The sequence below is a fragment of the Aythya marila genome (genome assembly GCF_965140915.1).
Source record: "Aythya marila genome assembly, chromosome: 6".
Taxonomy (NCBI): Eukaryota; Metazoa; Chordata; class Aves; order Anseriformes; family Anatidae; genus Aythya; species Aythya marila.
This window is the reverse complement of record NC_139047.1, coordinates 27,949,498-27,968,264: the sequence shown is the minus strand read 5'-3', so window position 1 is coordinate 27,968,264 and position 18,767 is coordinate 27,949,498. Positions and strand designations below refer to the sequence as shown.

The window sequence follows — 18,767 nt, the reverse complement described above, 5'->3', positions numbered from 1 at the left end:
CCAAACCAAACCAAACCAAACCAAACCAACCAAATAAAAACAACAATAACAACAACAAAAATATAAAACACAAAAACAAACAAACAAACAAACAAACAAAAAAACAACCCTGCCTATTTCAGGGCTAACCAAAAATCAAAGAATATCACTGAGGGCATTTTCCAAATGTCTCTTGAACACTGACAGTCATGGTGTATCAACCACCTTACTTAGAAGCCTTTTCCACTGTTTGACCACCTCCACTGTAAAGAAATTTTTCCTAACATGCAGTCTGATCCTCCCCTGGCACAGCTTTGTGCCATTCCCACCCATCCTATTCTCAGTTATCAGACCCAGCTCAGGATGGGCCTTGCGAACAGCTGCCAGGTCCGCCCGGCTCCAGGAAAGGCCGCATTTATCGCGGCGAAAGGTACGCCGCTTGTCCCGTCACGGCTCTGGAGCTCTGGAAGGGAGCGCTGCGTTTTTCTGCCTCCCGCTACGTCAAGGTAAACCCCGGCTACTCTTCGCGGCCTGTGCCGGTGCTTGGCTCCGGGGCTCCTAGTTCGGTGTGTGGGCAGTGACATTCCCCTACATTATTAGGAGCAAGCGAGGGCGAAGCTCCGGAGGCAGACAGTGAGTGTGTGGGGACGTGGGGCAGCCCCAGTGTTGGATCTCTGTGGGCAAAGAGTGAACTGTGACTGCCTAAAATGGCTCTGAATGGGGGACGTGCAGCAGCCCCATCGTTGGATCAATGTCGGCAAAAAGTAAACTGTGACTGCCTAAAATGGCTCTGAATGGGGGCTGTGCGGCAGCCCCATCGTTGGATCTCTGTTGGCAAAAAGTAAACTGTGACTGCCTAAAATGGCTCTGAATGGGGGGCGTGCGGCAGCCCCATCGTTGGATCTCTGTTGGCAAAAAGTAAACTGTGACTGCCTAGAATGTCTCTGACTGGGTGTGTGGTAGCCCCATTTTTGGATCTTTTTTGGCAAAAAGTACATTGTGACTGCCTAAAATGTCTGTGACTGGGTGTTAGGGGGTAGGGTTCACCCTTAATGTTCAGACAAAGAAATAAGTTGCTTTCCTGTCATGAAACTAAGTTATTGAAGGTTACACTGTATTTTTCAGTGCTGAGTGTGCTTTTTATTACAACTGAATATTTTTTTTGAGATTTTCAGCATCATATGCACATGAAACTAAGAAAAGCTGTATGTGAAAATGTGCTTGTCTATGAAAATGTGTATGTGTAGTCAGTGAGTGAGTTCAATCTCACTGAATTAACATTTAGGTCTTACCAGTGATGTGAAAGACACATCATTGTCAAACTGCCTGTATGTGTGGAAGATGTGGTTTTCCTGTGGCTGGCCCTTTAGGCTTTCTCCTGCCTCCTACTTATTTTTGTGGGAATGGCTTTGGTGCTTACAATGCTTTACCTGCAAGCTCTGGAAATCAGAGTGGTGGTCTTTGTTCCTTATGTGTTCCTAACCCTAAAATTATCATCCTCCTGCACTCCTGATAATTCCAGTACAAATTCTCTCAAATCTGAATGATCTCCAGATCTTCACTTTGTCTCCTGACATTTTGTCTCCTGACAAAACAGTCTTTGTTTGGGACCTGGTATCTGTGAAGGGAGTTTTTTGTCTTGGGCACCTGCGTAAATGGTGAAACACCATTCACCACTGTTACATAGTGAAAACATTTTGTCATCTTGTGAGAAATGAGGGCCTTTGTTTTAAGATAAAAGATCCTGTTCTGCTACCATAGAAATTATCAGTCTTTTACGCAGTGCAGTAGATTTATCAGTTGTCAAACAATGTGTTCTTCCATCAGTCCCCAAAGGACAAGCAGTGATGGAGAAAAAAAGACTTGCTACTATCAAACTTTTTTTTTTTTTTTTACTCTAATAGTCTTACAGGAAGCACTGCAGTTATTTGTGGGAAGTGTTGACTGTTTTACAGAATAGAGGCTCATTAAATCAAAATAACATTTTCAACTGCTTTGTTGTTATCATTGCTATTGTTGCAAGCAGCTGTTAGAAGTAGGGGGGGGAAGAAAAAAGAGGGAAGTAAAACCAATAAAAAATTAGATACCCCAACGTATTCTGAGCTCAAGATAAAGTGTAGCACAGCTCTTTTATTACCTTAAAGTAGTTGGTAGTCTACCACTGAGTTCATAATCATCCTAAAGGGGTGGTAGTGCTGCTGAGAAGGACAAGGGAGCCAGGATTTATAGAGGCGATGATAAACTGGAACTGACGGGCACAAAGAAAAGAAATGCTATATTGAGGTAATGTTAACAAAAGTCTTGTGTATTGCAAGCAGAAAGAAAGAATTTATTCTACTGCCATCTCTAACTTAACTGGAGACAGTTTGGGAGGAAAAGTGTTTTTTAAAAGAGGAAGGGTCAAATTGTAACAAGGGGGAGGGAAATCAAGCAAAACAGTAAAAAAGGGCTTGGCTGTAAAATGAGTCATGTAGGAAGAAGAGTGGCTGGTGCCCAGATGAGATGGGAGCTGAAGAGTGACCAAATACAAAGCACAGCAGGGAGCTCTTCTGTGTTTGTGGGGAACACAGTGAGAAATCATGAAAGTGGGAGAATTGCTCAGTAGTATGGAAAACTATATGGGGAAAGAAGCAGCATGAGCAGGAAACTGGAGCTTGTTCACAGTATGATTTTGTGATTTTAGGACGTGTGTCAGGGAGAGAATATAAGTAACTGAGGGAAATCCCTTTAGCTCTTTGATTTCCTTAAATAGTAAAAATCTGTGTTTCTCTCTACCATTCCTGGTAGTTGTAATATTAAAAATCATCTCTCTAAAAGTAACCTCAGAGCCTCAAAACAAACAAACAAAAAACACACAAAGGAAATGAAGAAAAAGTTAAATGGGAGTTTCCAAGAAGATTTGAGTTTTGGGTACAAGCTGTGTTTATCTCCTAGGGAGGGTTTCTCCAAGAGAGTTCTGAGAAAGCTGCAAAAAATCTCAAATTGGACAGGAAAAGTTTTGTCAACTGGCTTTTGAAACTCACTCCTGATTTTATACCTTGGCAGGTCAGTGACAATGGTGGCCTGAAGGATGCACCGGGAAGAAGAGAAGCTTCAAGAAAAACATAGAGAAGCTGACATGAATGTGAGTGACAGATATTATTTTCCTGGAACTCTTCTTGAAATTGAAAGTATTACTGCTAGACCTGCATGAAATTTTTGTGTGTGCATTCTATGAGGAGAAGTGGGATTCCTGTTTTTATTTTTTATTTATTTTTTTTAAAATTTTTTTATTTTCATGTAAAATTGGGGGAAAAAAATAAATACTTTAAAACCACCTAATGGAGAAAGAAGGCTGTTATTAGATAAGCACTGGATGTATTCTGCCAAGTTTGATTTATCTGCACTGTAGTGTAGCCTTCAAGTTACTGTGTGAGCTTTTCTCTCTACAGATGCAACTGAGGGGCACTGCTGCCAGCTGTTACCTTGCTTGCCCTCCACACTGGACCTTGAGCAAGTGTTGGTGTGGGGTTTCCTTTGGGTGAGAATTGCCACCTGCAGTCAGGATGTTGCCAAGTAAGTACATTGCCTGTGATCCCTGGGGGCCAGGCAGCAGTCAGGATGTTGTGACACCTGTCAACTGGGTTTTCACTTTTGGGAGGAGTAAAAAGGAAAATCTCTTATATCAATTTTCAGTTGGATTGGGGATTTCTCAGGTTTCAAGGTCAGGAAAAGAGTGATGTTTATCCCCTTCAAGGTTTTAGTATTTTGACTGCTTTTGCACTTTGCAGGGATCTGATGCCCTCTTCTTCCTCATCCTTCAAGAGATTAATTGGGGTTATTCGTGCAGCCTGCTGAAACTGTCAGGAACATGACATGCTGAAATGGGGGACCAGATGTGAACTTGGGTCATCAAGTCCAGTGTTGGGTAAGCATGCATCATATTATTAAACCCTGATATGGAACATACCAAAAAATAGGGAGAAACTAGGAGAAATGTAAGGAGGTTTCCATTGGAGAACTTTGGAAAGGCATTAAATGTCTGCTCATTGGGTTTGGCTGAAGGAGAGTTTAAAAAAAAATCTGTAAAAAAAAAATTATAAATCATGATCGAGAATCACAAGCATTTACCTCACAGCCTTGTCTTCTCCATCCATTTCTTTGATCATTCAAATCCTCTGCTGTTTCTCTGAAAAAGAGCATCTGTCCTTGATTTTTTTCTGGATTTTCTGAGTTGTGGGTATCCTAAAGATTTATTTTCAGGGTGAAATGCTCTTAGAAGGTTTCAGGTTGTTTAATGTGTGAATTCATGAATTCAAATAGGGTGCAGGTCTCCTTGTACAGCAATGTTATCTCTGTGTGTTTCAGCTAAGGAGCAGCATGACGTTCATTCCAGAGCCCTGGAAGCCACTGCTAACGTGTAATTCCTGCCTTGATGGTCTTCCTGCCCTTGTCACATGGTAGGAGAAACTGTAAAGAAATGCTGATAAAAAGCCAAGGTTCCAGCATACTGAGAACCCAAAGCATTTTTGTCCTGAATTTGACAGTGTTGTAGAAATTTCCAGGTTATTTAGTGCAGAAGGGTGAGGCTGTGATGGAGCCAGAGAGAAAAGTGCTGGGATGGATTGACCTTTTTGAGAGTGGGGGGGTAAGATGAAACCTCTTCAGAAGAAGATGAGGCCATATTTTTGAAATCCCACTTGAATGCTCCTTTGGCAGCTGTGTGAGTCAAGCACTTGTGTGACCCAAGGCTGTGTGTGTGTGTGATGGAGTGGAAGTTTTGTTTTTGGTGCTTGGGACATTTGGACCAGTGTGAAGTGTCTGTGTTTCAGGGTTGTCTGTGCAGGTGACACCTCAGATGAAACGATTTTGTGAGAGACCTCCTGAAGTTGAATCCAGGCAGATGTTTTCTGTGCAGCAGAAAGATCCCTGCAGTGCTTTGTCAGTGCTCAGCTAATGAGGGAGAGAGAATGTGTTTCATCTCTGTTACCACGGGAAGTTAACCACAATCCAACCGGTGATTTATAGATAATGAGTCCTGTCACACTCACAATTTGTGCCTCACATGAAAGTCATCAACATACCTACTGCTGATCAGAAATCCAGGTATCTATCTCCATGTTTTATTCACAGGCTAATGATCTGCCAGGGCAAAGGCTGGGTTTGAAACTGATTGCTATCAACATTTACATCTGGGAATGCATCTGAATGTCAAGGAGCGTTTAGGAAATTGGTTATCAGAGGATTGCAGCAGAGATACCTCAGTAGGCTGAAGTGGGAAGGTACTTCAGAGGTTCAGTGGTCACTGGGGAAGGGCTTGGGAGAAGGGCACCAAAAAAGAGAAAGTTTTTTGGTGGTACTTGTGATGAGTAAAAAAAAGTCTGTTGTGGCTTCCGCTTCTCCACAGGAGGAGAGCACAGCTTTAGAGACCCTTTCTTCAAGAAGTGGGATGAAGTACCCATGGCCTTTAAAGAAGGATGTCAGGATTTGGTAACCACGCAAAGGAGGCGTTCCTACACACGAGGGAAGTGTACCCTCGTCAACACATGGCTGAATGCAGCTTCCATGCCCTAGGGGGTAACAGGACCACACGGTGCCAATGGAAAGGTAGGCAGGAGGCAGCTGCTAATGCAAAGTTGTGTTTGTGCATTTATTTACTTTCTGTTACCTGCAGCTTACTCTTTAGAGAACAGCCTTTGGAGAACAGCCTGGAGAATGCACTCTGTGGAGAAGCTGGTGCTTGAAACTATTAACAGCTATCAAAGTCATGGAAAGTTTTGACATTTCAATAGAAGCAGAAACAAGTTTTGCTTTTATTTATTTATTTATTTATTTATTTTTCTGTGTGAGAAAGGAGAGATGGGTTTTGAATTTATCAGCAGAGCTGTGCTCACAGCAGGACATGAGATGTGTGGTTATGAATGGAATATGTTTTTTCGCATGTCAAGTAACAAGTTGTCCCACATAATAAATTATTTTTCACCTGCATAAAACATTATGTGTAATAGAGAAAAACACATGGGTATTTCCAACATGCTGCAGTAAACTTTCCATAAAATTAAACAAATGTGTTTAAACAAGAAATGCAGCAGCAGAGACCAGATATTCCTAATGTTTGTGTCTCTGTGATTGGCTTTTATGTTCATTTAAAAAAAAATACTGGGTCCTAGTCCCCAGTCCTAGTCCCCAGTCCTGGTCCCTTGTGGCATCCCAAGCAAGCTGCTCCAATTGCTATCCAGTGACAGAGGTTAGACTTACTGACCTGTCGTTCCCAGATTTTTTGAAATTTGATTGAAGAGCCAAAATGAGACTTGGCAGATGTAGAAGAAGCTGAAGAAAATCTGGAGCACAAAATCATTTGCAGCATGTGGGGGATCCCAGGAGGGCAGAAGGTCAGAGGGAACATTAAATCAGCATGCTGTCAATTGGGAATGTGTTTTATTGTGGGATATGCATCTTTCCAAAACCAGCATTAATGGGCACCTTTAAAATACTGAAGAGGATGATAACATTCAAGTATGATGTTTTAGTCACAGTTTGGTTCCTGAGTGAAAATAATAATGGTTGAAGCAATAATAGTAATTAAAATAAATATAACTGTGTATCATTCTTGCTATTATTGTTTATGCTTTTCAGAAAGTTTTGTGGCTCAGCAGAAAAGGAAGATTTTTCAGGCCTTCATTAATAGGACTATTACATCCCAGTGACTGTTGCAAACCACTTCACAAATCTAAAGCATTGAAAATAACTTGAGCTTTCTGCAGAACACCCCGTACTTTAGGTCTCTGCTGTCTCCTGCAACTCAAATTTGCATTGTACTCAACAGATAAACACCATTATTAGGCTAGGCATTTAGGCAATGAGATGCAGTCAGTTTCATTTCATGCCAAGTTTCAGTCGGCATCTCACTGTTTCAATAAGTAGCTTCTTAATGTGATGTTAAATCCCTGCTTTTCTCCAAATCTCCCTCTCTGGAATGTGGCTGATTTGGCAGACCTGCATAAACACATGGAAAAACAGCAGCAAGTAAGTAACATGGGTAATCTCTGCACTGCATTTGAACTTTGTGCTAGTTGGCCTATTTTAGCCTTGGATAAAAGCTTTTCTTCCAGCTCTACAGCATGAGGACATCCACTGGGTCTCCTGGAGCTGCAGACTACTCCTTGCCACTGCTGGTGGGGCCAGCCCCTGAGATCTGGGCTCTGCTCTCACACACGCTTTTCACTATCATCTGAGACATATTGGTAAGTCTGTGCCCCTTTTCTCGTGAAGTTATTCCAGCTTCTTGCTTCTCCAGCTGTTCACACCGCCTTGGTAATGGCTCCTACATGGATTCTGCTCCACAGTTTGTCAAGGACCATGTCTCCAGGAGGGGAACACAAGTGTGTGTGAACCTAGGGTTAGGAGAGACCTTACCCTTGTGTCTTCAGTGCAGGCAAAACCAGACTGTCCCAGAGCGCAGAGGATCACCCGGAGCGGAGGCAACCAGGATACGTGCCTTGGTCTGGAAGGTGGAAGGGTGTTCCTGTGCTCCCAGCAAAGACAGGGGCAGGAGAGCCTGCATCTCTGTGACTCTTTCCCTCAGCAGCAGGATGAAGATGAAGATTTCCTTTTACTGTCATGTCAGACAAAGAGGTATGTGCTCTGGGGTCACATTACCACCAGCTGTACTTTGTTAGCATGAGCTTTACCTCCCACCTCTTCTCACGTAGAACCCATTTCTTGGACTGTGCAGCAAATAGACCTTTTGCTCTCCTATCACTCAAGCATTATATTCCCATCAGGAAAAAAAAAAAAAAAAAAGCTGAATAAGCTGAATGTCTTAAAAACTTTTAAATTCTTGCTAAATTCTATTCTCTCCTACTTGTGGCTGTTTTGAATACGTAAAGATCATGTGTTATGTATTATTTTATTTAAATGGTATTAGAGATGATGTTCTAATGAAACATGTTAGGAATTCAGAATGTGGGTGGAGAATAAATTTAACATTAAAGAAACACTTACAGATAATGAGGAAGTGAATGCCCCCCGTGGAAAGACCCAAGCATGACTACTAAGCATAGAACATGAGGTTACCACACTACATTAAAAAACTTTATCTTCTTCAATTTTCAGAAACCTATCTTGCAAATCTTTTGGCAATTTATCATCCTTCTCAGAATTATGTCATGCTTGCCCCTGAATGTCTTGAAGGATAAAACAAATTACCTATTAATACACTTTCATAGGAAATGAGAGCAAACTAGGCCTGAAACATCATTCTTCTTCTATTTTTACACTGCTGTGATTTCAGTACACAGTAAAGTTCAAAAATTGCAGCGGTGGCAAACCAGGCCCCTCCAGATGAGGAGAGTTAATTTGTTTATGAATCTATATTAATGGAACTCCTCCAGCAACAATCTGGAACCGATTTATGCATTTATCTAAGCTTATCCATTGAGCAGAGCGTATCTCTGCATATCTTTGCATGATTTAGGCCCTTTACTCAAGATCAGTGGCATGTCTGGGTGCTGTCTCCACCCCAGAAAGCACAGTGTAGATGCAGTTATATGCAGACTGTTGAGCCACAACACACAATTTCATGACATGAAATTAACTGGAGACTGCAGACTACCCACTGAAAATGCATTCTCTGGCTGTAGTGATCATGTCTGAACAAATGTATCAGCTCTGTGATTCCCAAGCTGGAAACAGATTCTGAGAGCTGAACAAGAACTTTTTCTAGTTGTCTTATTGCTAGAGTATTTGCCAACTTAGAAAATTTCAATATGTATACTTTTCTCAGGAAATTAATCTGGGTACTTTAACATTATAAAATAAATATTTATGTACCTTATGTATTGCAAGAGGTCTAAAAGAAATTATGTTTCTCATATTATTTATTCACATTTTGCAGAAGCAAGCATCAGACTTCTGAAAAAAAGCACAAAAAGAAGAAAAAGAAAGCATGAATCATTCTGTCTTTATTTTGTGGATAGGGATTGTAAATGTCCCTCAGCAAATGAATTCACATCTTTGCCTTTAGTTCCCAGTATGTACATAAAGAGAACTTACAGTTCCATTAAATCTCATCAGAACTTTCCTGTACGTGAAGGCTGAATTATGAGTTTCCTTATAGTGGCTGTAAAGCAGAAAACAGAATGGTTATTCTCTCATCTGCTGGATAGAGATGGGCTGGGACTGTAGTACCCTGCTTACAAATATGTGAAAAATATCTGGGTATTTTGTAAGGAATCAACTAACGTTAAATGGAAGAGGGAAAATGAAGTGAAATATAAGTATGGTATTTCTGTTTGGTCCTTTAGGGGAAGATGGCTGAAGGAGTTTGGTTTCTGGCTTAGATTCTCTAACACCCTTCAGGACAACACACCCTTCCCAGGTATGTGTATTACTGACCCCAGATTAGGGGTGCTCATTCTTTCCATATAAAAGTCTGGATTTTTTCTGTCTGGATTTAACTTGCAGAACAACTTTTGCAAAAGCAACCAACCAACCAAAACGAAGCATCTTCCAAAAATACCATCTTGGGTATGGGAGACACCTGGCCACCTGCTCGGGTTTAGGCCGGGCATTGGTCAGTAAGCAATTGCACTGTGCATCACTTGTTTCGTACACATTATTAGAAGTAGAACTATTATCTTTATTATTATTATTTTCTTTTCTTTTCTGTCCTGGTAAACTGTCTCTATCTCAACCCACAGGCTGCATTTTCTTGTTTCTCTCACCCATCCCAGAGATCGAGGGGGAGGGTGAGTGAACGGCTGTGTGGTGTTTAGCTGCTGGCCGGGTTAAACCACAACAGTCCTTTTGGTGCCCAACGGGGGGCTTGAAGGGTTGAGATAGTGACAGATGTGACCAGAGTGTGTTAAAAGAAGATTCTTATAAGCATTACATCAGTTTAATAGTTGCTAATCACCATGCTGATTTTTGTGATCTCAAGTCTGCTGTGCCTCTTTTCTGAATTGAGTTATATAGCACATTACTTAGTGCATGTGTTCCCTGTCGTGCTTATCACTTCTGGGGGTTGGTACCAGGGTTATTATTTTGCTGTACTGTGTAACACTGGCTTACGATATGATAAAATTACCAGCCTTGAGACTAATCTGGTATTTGTACTCAGCATTGTCATCAACTCCATACTTTGTGAACTCTGCCTCAGAAACTATTAATAATAACACCTTTCATGCTTTTTCTTCAGGGAGCCAACCTATGGAGCGGTCAAGAGGAGATATTTTTTGCCACTTGTTCACTTTCCCTTTCTTCCCCTCCAGGCGAGTTATGGCAGCTTTCCAAAACTTCAAATATCCTTGGGATGTTCATACCACAATGTTCTCATTGTTGTGTCTCCCAAATGCACCTCAGGTTTTGTCTAAGGTTAAACAAATACTTAAGAGTGTCATCCAGATATCTGTGCTGAGGCAGGGTACTTAGAAAGTGGGAGGATATGGGCAGGCATCTAGAGTAGTGGGCACCTCCAGTGCTTTGGAAATTTACCCCCAAACAACTGAAAAAATCCTAAACTGGTAGAGTGCTTGAAAAGTGTCATCGCCCTGGCAGTAGCAGACATACAGAAATCACTGCAACGTGCTGAGGCTTGGCCTATTCTTACCAAGCTGCATTTTATGCCAATGTAACCCCAGTGATAGACCCTGTGGCCACTTCAACCCCTGAGACAGGGCCAGTGGCCACTCCAAACCCTAAAGCAGGCCCCAAGGCTGAGCCAGGGAAACAAACTGTACCAGTGTTGGTTGCACCCGTAACCAAGGTGAAAAAAATGGTATAGAGAGTCAGGTCATTTAGTACGCAGAGAAACTCCTGCTAAGACTGGGTATGGAGAATATGAGGCCAGGACATCAGAGAAACATGAAGATGAAGATAGATGAAGATTGTTGGAAAAGCAACTGTAACTAACCAAAACCTACACCAGCGTGAGCTATGGAGATGTCAGGGGTGACCTTATCGTGCTCTATAGGTACCTTAAAGGAGGCTGTAGCGAGGTGGGGGTCGTTCTGTTCTCCCATATGCCTGGTCACAGGATGAGGGGGAATGGGCTAAAGTTGCGCCAGGGGAGGTTTAGGTTGGGTATTAGGAAAAATTTATTTACTGAAAGGGTGGTTAGGCGTTGGTTAGGGCTGCCCAGGGAAGTGGTGGAGTCACCATCCCTGGAGGTCTTTAAAAGACATTATATGTGTAGAGCTTAGTGATACGGTTTAGTGGAGGACTGGTTAGTGTTAGGTCAGAGTTAAGACTCGGTGATCTTGGAAGACTCTTCCAACCTAGGTTATTCTGTGATTCGGTGTGCAAAAAGATTTTGGTTGCTGTAGAGGTGAGCAGCTTGTCAACTGGCTGCTCCGGTGCTGGGACATCGGAGCCAGTTGTGTGGAATTAGAGGTCAGGGAAGCCAGGTTGCTGGGATCCCCTGCTAAAGACGCAGGCATTGGCAATGCAGTTGGAAATGGAGCACCACCTTACAGCTTCCGGAGGCGTCTTCTGTCAGCTGTGAAGGAAAGGCATCCCTTCAAGGAAGAAATTGTATGTCTACCAGGCAAGTGGACCACTATGGAGAAAGGAATGGTATTTCTGCTTGGTCCTTTAGGGGAAGATGGCTGAAGGAGTTTGGTTTCTGGCTTAGATTCTTTAACACCCTTCAAGACAACACACCCTTCCCAGGTATGTATGTTTTTGATGCCAAATTAGGGGTGCACGCTATGAAGGTGGGTGTCATGCCAGCACTGTCACTTGATGATGGCAGTCAGCAGCACAGGGCTGCGTGTTTTTGTGTTTTCTTTTTGTTTTTTTCTTTTTTTTTTTTTTTTTTCAGTATGCAGAGGGTTCCAAAGCGCAGAGTCCTGCAGTCTTCCTTGCCCAGAGTTGGTGTCTACTGCTGCTGTCCAAGGAGAGCCTGAGACAGGAAGTTCACCATGAGATGAGAGCACCCAGTGGAGCAGTTCAGCAACAGGAATGAAAAGGTAAGGAAAAGCAGACCTTTTACCATCTGTTACAGGTATTAGCAATTAGCTGTGGGTCAAAACCCCCAGACAGTTGAACACATTCCTCCATCCAAGGCTATTAATGCAGAAATAGGCATATAACCTCTGGCTCAGGAAATTTTGACTGAGCAGACTGCATAACCCCTGGCCACATGTCAGGAAAGGGATTACTTGCTTTACCCACTGCTTTTCTACTTCTCTTATGCACTTGTGAAATGAATTCTTCCCCATTAGGCAGGCATGTGGCTTGGGCAACCTCTCTCTGCTCACCTGCACAGTTCACAGGTTCCCTAAGCAGAGGTTAACAAGTATACGTGGGAGATGACTTGCATTACTTCTTAATCCAGGCTTGTCCTGGAATTAACTGGGGCCTAGGCAACAAATGAAACAAACAAGAATTTGCAGCTTAAGAGCTTCCCTATCAGTGAATTCTCCTCCTCCTCCTCCCTCTCCCCCCGCACTCCCCACATTAATTAATTAATTAATTTATTTATTTATTTATTTATTCTTAAAGATTTGCAAAAGACATCATGGGAAGCAGCCAGTATAACTACCCTGTGTCCTTGGCAGGAGACACAGAGAGAAAAGCTGCACAATGTAACTCAAAGCTGCTTTCCCACATCTGGCCTTACTTTCAGTCATCTAGAATGAGCAAGTGCTAAATTTGACTGGCAAAGACAACTTTAAATCAGAGCCAGGAGTAGAAGATATGGGCAGATATCTGTCAGCTAGGAAAAATGCAACAACGAAAAAAGAGCCAGGAAGCTACCCTTGGTACTCAAGATGGCATCATAAATTTGCAACAAAACATCTTAGGCTGAGAGGAGGAGAGCCAGAAGTTGCAGCCTGTGTGCTGAGTATTTATGCTTCTGGAGAGCACGGATCTTTTCTTCCTATTGAGCATCCCCTTGCTGCAATTTTTCCCCATGTCCTGCAGAGTGCAGAGTGGTGTTTTGGAATTGAGGATCTATTAGTCAGGAAAGAGGATAAAGTCTAAGCCTGCTTGAAATTCTCTTTGGTAACAGCGAGGAGGGCAGGCTGCTCTGAGTTATGAAGGTGGCCTTTTAAAAATGGAAATAAACAGACAGAGAAAGCAGATGACTTTAATGAAGAACTACTAGTGTCTTTTTTGCTCTCAGGTTCCATTAGCAAACAGAGACTGAAAAAGCAGTGCAGTTGTGTCAGGAACAACTAGTCACTCATATACACTCTGTTGCTTTCCTCAAACACATGTGCCTGCCTGTTGCTGCAGAGAAAGACTGAAATGTAAATGTCCATCTGCAGCACTCAGCCTAGCAACAGCCTCACTTCTAAGGCCATGAAAACCTTTGGGAAATTCCAGCTAAACTGAGAGGGTTTCTCTGGGGCATCAAATCCAGATGCCTGACTGCACCACCTTTCCTTTTGCCTGTGGGCTCCAGGGGAGTCCAGACATCCCCAAAGCTGCAGTTTTGAGGCACTGGATGCGTCTTGTGAAGTACTAAACACCATCTAGTGACCTTAAGAGTACCACTGCTCTAGACCAGAGATGAACTGCAGCAGGGACAGGTAAGACAGAGTAGGACAGCAAGCCTTGGACATGCAGCAGAGTGGTGGCAGAGGCACCAGCCACAGGACAGTGCTGCTCTTCATGATTTCTTGCATTGCAGTAATACTCAAGGAGACATGCAGGGTGAAAATGTAAACACACAAGCTTGGAATCAGGCAGAAGCACAGGGGAAAATCTGTCTGTGATTCATGATATCCGGCTGTGCCAGGCTGGAACAATCCCCTTTTGCCATTTCAGAACAAGCAGACTTATTCTTCAGTCTATGCCAAGCCATTGCCATCCTGCTCCCAGAAGGTGCTGGCACCACTCACCCCACCCTCACAGTATCCTTAGGTGTTATAAACAGGAGAGCAAAAGAAAACATAAAGGAAGGTTCTGGGGTGGGGTTTTTAATAAGTATCTTAGCATTTCAAGAAGTCTAGCACTGAGTTCAGCACAGTGCCAGTATGTACCAGGATCCTTTCTGCCATTGCTGACCAAGGCAGGCAGCTCTCAAGTTCTCCCGCTACCTCCCTTAATGCTGCAGCACAGAGCGCGTAGGGAAATAAAGCCCATCAATAAACAAGAAGGATGGGGAAAAGGGCAGCCTGGATCTTACTTGAGCAGCAATTCTCTCTTGGAAATGCAATGCCTGGCGATGGAGTTAATTCACACTCGGCAGCCAGACACAGGAGACTTGGAGACCTCTTGCTTCTGCATGGCCATGCGTGCAGAGCTGTGCTTGTCACAGATACTGGATGAGACAGATCCTATATTATTCTTACAGCTTTAGGGCAACTGGAGGGGGAAGGGAGTGAGAAAATCAAATCAAAGCCAGAAAAGGAACACAAACACAAATTTCCCAAATGTCTAGTACTTGATGGGGGCCAACAGTGACATTGTCTGTTCTGGGACCCACTGTCAATTATTTATTAGCAGCTTGAACATAGCAGAGTACCTGGGCAGGTTGTGACCAGGGGTCTTCTCTGTCTTTTTGTGTGTGTATGTGTGTGACTGAAGGTTTTGCAAAGCAGGGCAGAGAACAGTAGAGAGACTTTTTGCTCCTGGAGTGACAGGTACCTTAGCAATTTGGCATATAGTGCAGTAAGAAAAAATTCCTCTCTCCATCCTGCAGTGACTGCTTATGAAGGCTTTGTCAGGTGTACCTTTTTGGCTGCTGGCAGGGAAAGCCATCCACCCCAACAGCAAGGTCCTCCCCTTCCAGCAAGTCACACCTCATGGATGGCATCACGCAGTGAATCGTGGGATGGGATGGGGCAAGGTGTTGCCTGGACCTTCCAGAAAGTCTCCTCTTAGCTGGGAACAGATGATACTTTGATCTTGGTGGCTGTAGACACTTCTATTTCTCTCCTTGCCTCTTGGGCCCTTCAAAGCCAGCCTCCATTCTAATTTCTAGCCTGATATCCATCCCATCAGCTACAGGGAGTAGTGATCTGGACCTCCATTGGTGGTACTCCGAGCAGTCTGGTGGCTTAACAGCCAATATAAAGAACTGATCATCCTACTGCTGTCATTCACTGTGCTTTTGTGTCCTTTTTAATCTCTTGAGTTTCTGACAATGATTGACATGTTTCTGTATGCTCACTGAACTCCTGATAGCTTCAGTGCTGCTTTCTATCACAAATCTTTTGGCCTTCTTTTGCTTTTTAAGGCTGCTGTTTTCATCAGTACTAGATGGCTGACAAACTCAACAGGAGCAATGAAAGGTTTTTTGCAGATCTGGAGCTGTCATTAAGACCTACAAAGAAGGTGTGCCCCATGCTCTTACAAAAATACCATTCCCTGTCTATCCCTTCCCCTTTCCGCCCCCTATCATACTTGTGGGTGAAATGTGAAGTATCTATGTATGGATCATTGATTTTAATGATCATTTCATTGTAGGAAGTGTGACAGAGGAAATACATTGTTATGACTATCTGCTGTTGGGTGGTCTGTTATATCCCTAATTTTCAGGCATTGTTTTCTTTCTTTTCTCTGCTTTACTAAGGAGAGAGGAGGAGTGTGCAACAGGAGGACTGGGCTACACTGGTAGTCATGGGGCTAGGAATGGTGCAGTTAAGAATATGATGTCTCATTAGGAGGACAAGTGTTAGGACAGTGATCAGAAAGCTAGGTTTTAAGCTTTGATGATGGTAGTTTGATGAGATGAAATCTTTTCACAGTGCCAAGTTTAATCTTGAAAATGTGACTTTTTGATCTTATGCTTTGAACTTGTAACACAAAGCAGGGCTACACTCGAACGTGTCTACAGGTGGAGTTTCATTGAAAGGAAGTGGTGTCCAGCTTCCAACTGCCCAAGTCACTTAAAAAATTACTCTAATTTGTCTGAGGAAATGTTTTCCTCTATTTAATGTAGTGTTGCTTGCTGCAAGTCATCATTATTAAGTGTCTTTTAAATTTCTGCTATTGCTGACTGCACATTGTACTGCTCTTTTGGTCACAGTTGCTTCCCTTTGTGGTCAAAGGAGAGATGTGAGTACTCGCAGGAAGACAGTTTCTTTCCAGCTACCTCACAAACACCTTAAGGTTGGTGGGTTGCCTGTGGGAGCTTGCTTTCTATTCGCTGAACTCAGAGGCAGCTCAAGCAGCAAGGCTTGACTCGATGCTGATGCTTGGATGCAGATTTAGTAAATCCTTGCATTTGAGGCTTCTAAGGTTTTCAAAGAAGCTCTAGTGATTGCATCAGGACAAAATGCATCGCAGAAAATGGATCTCAGTGCCTAAAAACTTTTTGAAAATGGTGTTTAGGTTCTTGTGTTTCTTTCCTCTATTTGAAAATACTGCTTAAAACATGCTTTAAAACAAAAGGTAAAATGTCTTATGTCCCTAAATAAAAAAAGATTTTATGTAAAACTAACATAAAAAGGTAGGCTTACAAGTGCTGCAGCATTAAATAGTTGCTAACATTAATAGTAGGTCTTTAATATCTGAAGCTTTAGCTTGGAGACATCCACTTCATCACAAAATGAATGTTGATACCATGCAGTGAGGTCAGAAAGCTCCACGTGAAACAATGATTGAATAGTATTTTTGATCAATTTCTACAAATCTATCAGAATTGAAATGAATTGGGAACCAAGGGACATCTTAATCGATGATTACTGAAAATGTTGGGATGGGCGGTAAACATCACGGTAGCTTTGAGAATCCATAAATTATCAAGACAGTGATATATCAGTGACTGAATGAATAATGTAGAGATCAACGTGGCTTATTTAAATTTAGCTTAACCTTTTCTTCCATGGGAGAGCAAGAGAAGAATAATTGACTCAATTAAACTTTAATCTTGGAAATGTTGATCAGTAGCTGGGTTTGCCATAAACCTGGTTTCCCTTTACCATATAGATGAGCCAAGACTTCTAAGCTTGATGTCTCCATAATGATATTGACTGTAATGTGCCCAGAAATTATGCAGAGTAGATATTTATGTGTAGCAAGATTCTCAGCTTACCCCAGGGATCAATTTTTGTGTTTCTATTTTCTCAAGCATTGTATATGTAAAATTGAGATGATTTTTTTTTTTTTTTCAATAAAGCACATGGACAATCCCCATCTCAGAAGGAGATGTTGAAAGTAAGTATCTCTACATGGAAAGCATTTTGGATCAGCTCTTTACTGTACACAATGAAGGGAATAATGGATGACAACTTTAATTTAAAAAGCAATTAATGTAAATAATGTATATGTTGCAATTGACTGGAAGAAACAAATGTTTCATGAGGTTACCTGAATTGTCAAGAAGTGAGATTCTCTTGGGGCTAGCTGAGCTCTTCCTGAGCATTACAGTTCCTTCTTGTTATTTTGTACAGGTGTAAAACTGAAAAGAAAAAAAAAGTTCATAGGTTTGCATTTTTTTCTCTCTTTTTTTTTTTTTTTAATTTTTGATTTTTAAATGACAGAAACACAAACCCCATTGAGTGACTTAGAGGCCACCTTAAACCAGCAGGGCCAATTGGCCAAAGCTTTATGTGCTGTGACTGATATCCACAGCTGCACGTGGCATTGCCAACAGTGGCAATGAACAACAAATACCTTTTGGCTGAGAGAGGTTCTGCTGTGTTTGATCCTATTCTACTGACATAAGAGGGATAAAATACAACTCCTTTTTTTTTTTTTTTTTTTTTTTTTTTTTTTTTTTTTAAGCTACAGAAAAGCAAAATCTAGAAAAGATAGCTATGAAAGCCTTCCAAAAGCTTTAGGACCAAACCATAACAAAAAGATAAGAAGGCTATTTTGAGATGATAGATGAAGACTGGTGGGAAGTCACTTCATTGCACTGAGTTCTGGCTGAGGCAGTGGGAAAGGGGATTTCCTTAGTCACACAGGCTTGAAAAGAGAGAGGGGATTGCTATGAGATCTCTAGAGGAGCAAAGGGGCAGCTGAATATACAGCTGAATATATGCTTTAGGTTCATCCTGGGTAGCCTGTTCACAACCTTGTGTTGGTGATGACTAAGACTCTGAAGGATGGCTGACAAATTTTACATATCATTTTATAAACTAGGGGACTGAAACATGGCTCACCAAACACTTAAAGATGCTTGAGCAAAAAGTTCACATATGTTTCTGCTTAGGACTCTGTCTATATTTCCAAAATACCAGATGTGGGCACAGGCTTGTTGCCTGGAGAAGGAGGTGTATGGCAGCAAGCATTTAATGCACAGCTTTTGAAGCTGAGATGAAAACACTGGGCATGATAACACCCAGGGAACCAGTGGCAGGTCCCCATACACAGCCCAAACATGGCATATCGGTTATTCTTCATAGAACTCAAAACCTCACCTGAAAATGAATGACAATAATAATGCCACATCATTTGAGACAATGGGTGTATATCTTCTGAAGTCTTTATCAAACTCTTATAGTCCTAATCATCTAATCATTCTTCCAGCACAGAATAATAATTTTCTCTCCCTACTTGGGATCTTATTGCATTAACAAGACTTTAAGAGGTACAGCCTCCCCTTGAAGAGGCATATTTTATTGGCACCAGCAGCACAGGTAATGTAAATTATAGGACAGATAGATAAATGTATTTAGACTGGGGCAGAGGTGAACCTTTATGGCATTTCATATCATTCATCTCTGCTCTTGGCTGGAACTGCAAAGATGACCAGAAATTCACTCATGGAACAGAGAACCTTGGTCAGACATAATTAGGAAAATCTAAAGTGTCATTATTCTTAGACCTTCACCTTAATCACAAGGTCATCCCACCACCCTACAAATATTCTATTGAGTTTCAAAGGTGTTCAATAATTCTCTTCAAAG

General features: G+C 42.0%; 2 long non-coding RNA genes across 2 annotated transcripts; both read left to right on the top strand.

Annotated features, from left to right (window-relative positions):
* The first annotated feature begins 7,532 nt into the window (after positions 1-7,532).
* LOC309879816 lies at positions 7,533-10,333 on the top strand. The gene is made up of 3 exons (XR_014317849.1): positions 7,533-7,593; positions 9,264-9,337; positions 10,157-10,333. It is a non-coding gene; the product is annotated as an uncharacterized lncRNA (long non-coding RNA).
* Positions 10,334-11,677: 1,344 nt separating this feature from the next.
* On the top strand, positions 11,678-17,070 carry LOC309879761. The gene is made up of 3 exons (XR_014317841.1): positions 11,678-11,927; positions 15,941-16,023; positions 17,033-17,070. It is a non-coding gene; the product is annotated as an uncharacterized lncRNA (long non-coding RNA).
* The last annotated feature ends 1,697 nt before the right edge of the window (positions 17,071-18,767 follow it).